Source organism: Somniosus microcephalus, chromosome 1 (genome assembly GCF_052327205.1).
Source record: "Somniosus microcephalus isolate GS21.2 chromosome 1, FLI_Smic_1.0, whole genome shotgun sequence".
In the NCBI taxonomy this organism is placed as follows: Eukaryota; Metazoa; Chordata; class Chondrichthyes; order Squaliformes; family Somniosidae; genus Somniosus; species Somniosus microcephalus.
Genome location: NC_140987.1, coordinates 167,084,016 through 167,086,332, shown reverse-complemented (window position 1 = coordinate 167,086,332; position 2,317 = coordinate 167,084,016). Strand labels below are relative to the sequence as shown.

At 48.2% G+C, this 2,317-nt stretch overlaps 1 pseudogene; it reads left to right on the top strand.

Moving 5' to 3' along the window:
- Positions 1-252: 252 nt before the first annotated feature.
- Positions 253-1,627, top strand: LOC147124442 (uncharacterized; annotated as a pseudogene).
- The last annotated feature ends 690 nt before the right edge of the window (positions 1,628-2,317 follow it).

Sequence of the window (2,317 nt, the reverse complement as noted above, 5' to 3'; positions counted from 1 at the left end):
TTGTGCCAAAATTGGGAGAGCTGTCCCACAGACTAGTCAAGCAATAGCCTGACATAGTCATACTCACAGAATCATACCTATCAGCCAACGTCCCAGAGTCCTCCATCACTATCCTTGGGTATGTTCTGTCCCACTGGCAGGATAGACCCACCAGAGGTGGTGGCACAGTTGTATACAGTTTGGAAGGAGTGTCCCTGGGCATCCTCAACACTGACTCCAGACCCCATAAAGTCTCATGGCTACAGTTTAAACATGGGTAAGGAAATCTCCTGCTGATTACCACCTGCCGCCCTCCCTTAGCTGATGAATCAGTACTCCTCCATGTTAAACACCACTTGGAAGAAGCACTGAGGGTCGTAAGGGCACAGAATGTACTCTGGGTGGGGGACTTCAATGTCCATCACCAAGAGTGGCTCTGTAACATCACTACTGACCGAGCTGGCCGAGTACTGAAGGACATAGCTGCCAGACTGGACCTGTGGCAGATAGTGAGAGAACCAACACGAGGGAAAAACCTACTTGACCTCATTCTCACTGATCAACCTGTCGCAGATGCATCTTTCCATGGCAGCATTGGTAGGAGTGACCACCACACAGTCCTCGTGGAGACGAGGACACCCTCCATCGTGTTGTGTAGCACTACCACCATCCTTAATGGGATAGATTCAGAAAAGATCTGGCTGCTCAAAACTGGGCATCCATGAGATGCTGTGGGCCATCAGCAGCAGCAGAATTGAATTCCACCACAATCTCTAACCTCATGGCCTGGCATAGCCTTCATTCTGCCATTACCATCAAGCCAGGGGACCAACCCTGGTTCAATGTGGAGTGTAGACGAGCATGCCAGGAGCAGCATCAGGTGTACCTAAAAGTGAGGTGGCAACCCAGCAAATCTACAACAGAGGACCACATGCATACTAAACAGCGGAAGCAGCATGCTATAGACAGAGCTAAATGATCCCACAACCAACAGATCACTTCAAAGATCTGCAGTCCTGCCATATCCAGTTGTGAATGGTGGTAGACAATTAAACAACTAATGGGAGGAGGAGACTCCATGAACATCCCCATCCTCAATGATGGTGGAGCGCAGCATGTGAGTGCAAAAGACAAGGCTGAAGCGTTTGCAACCAAATTCAGCCAGAAGTGCCTAGTGGATGACCCATCTTGGCCTCCTCCTGAGGTCCCCACCATCACAGAAGCCAGTCTTCAGCCAATTTGATTCACTCCACGTGATATCAAGAAATGGCTGAGCGCACTGAATACAGCAAAGGCTATGGGCCCCGACAACATTCCGGCTGTAGTGCTGAAGACTTGTATTCCAGAACTAGCCGCACCTCTAGCCAAGCTGTTCCAGTACAGCTACAACACTGGCATCTATCCGACAATGAGAAAAATTGCCCAGGTATGCCCGGTGCTCAAAAAGCGGGACAAATCCAATCCGGTCAATTACCGTCCCATTAGCCTACTCTCAATCATCAGCAAAGTGATGGAAGGTGTCACCAACAGTGCTATCAAGTGGCACTTACTCACCAATTATCTGCTCACCAATGGTCTGTCAGGAACATTCGCCTCCAGACCTTATTACAGCCTTGGTCCAAACATGGACAAAAGAGCTGAATTCTAGAGGTGAGGTGAGAGTGACTGCCCTTGACATCAAGGCAGATTTTGACCGAGTGTAGATTGCAGGAAAATATCAATGAACTGATCAGATGGGCAGAAAAGTGGCAAATGGAATTCAATTCGGAGAAGTGTGACCTCAGAGTGCTATCCACAGATCCCTGAAGGTAGCAAAACAGGTAGATAAGAAGGTATATGAGATGCTTTCCTTTATTAGCTGAGGCATAGAATATAAGAGCAGAGAGTTTGTGCTAAAATTGTATAAAACTCTAGTTTGGCCACTGCTAGAGTACTGTGTACAGTTCTGGTCACCACATTACAGGAAAGATGAGATTGCACTAGAGAGGGTACAGAGCAGATTTACGAGGATGTTGCCGGGACTGGAGAATTCTAGCTATGAGGAAAGATTAGATAGGCTGGGGTTGTTTTCTTTGGAACAGAGGAGGCTGAGTGCATAAAATTATGAGGGGCCTAGATAGAGCGGATAGGAAGGACCTATTTCCTTTAGCAGAGCTCAATAACCAGGGAGCATAGATTTAAAGTAATTGGTAGAAGGATTAGAGGGGAGTTGAGGAGATTCAGGTTCAGGATGGTGTGACTAGAAGTGAGGCAGGTACGGGGATCCAGGAGGTAGTGTTGGAGGAGCCGCAGCCCTTGCACTTGTCCAACAGGTTCGAGGCTCTTACTCCCTGTGAGG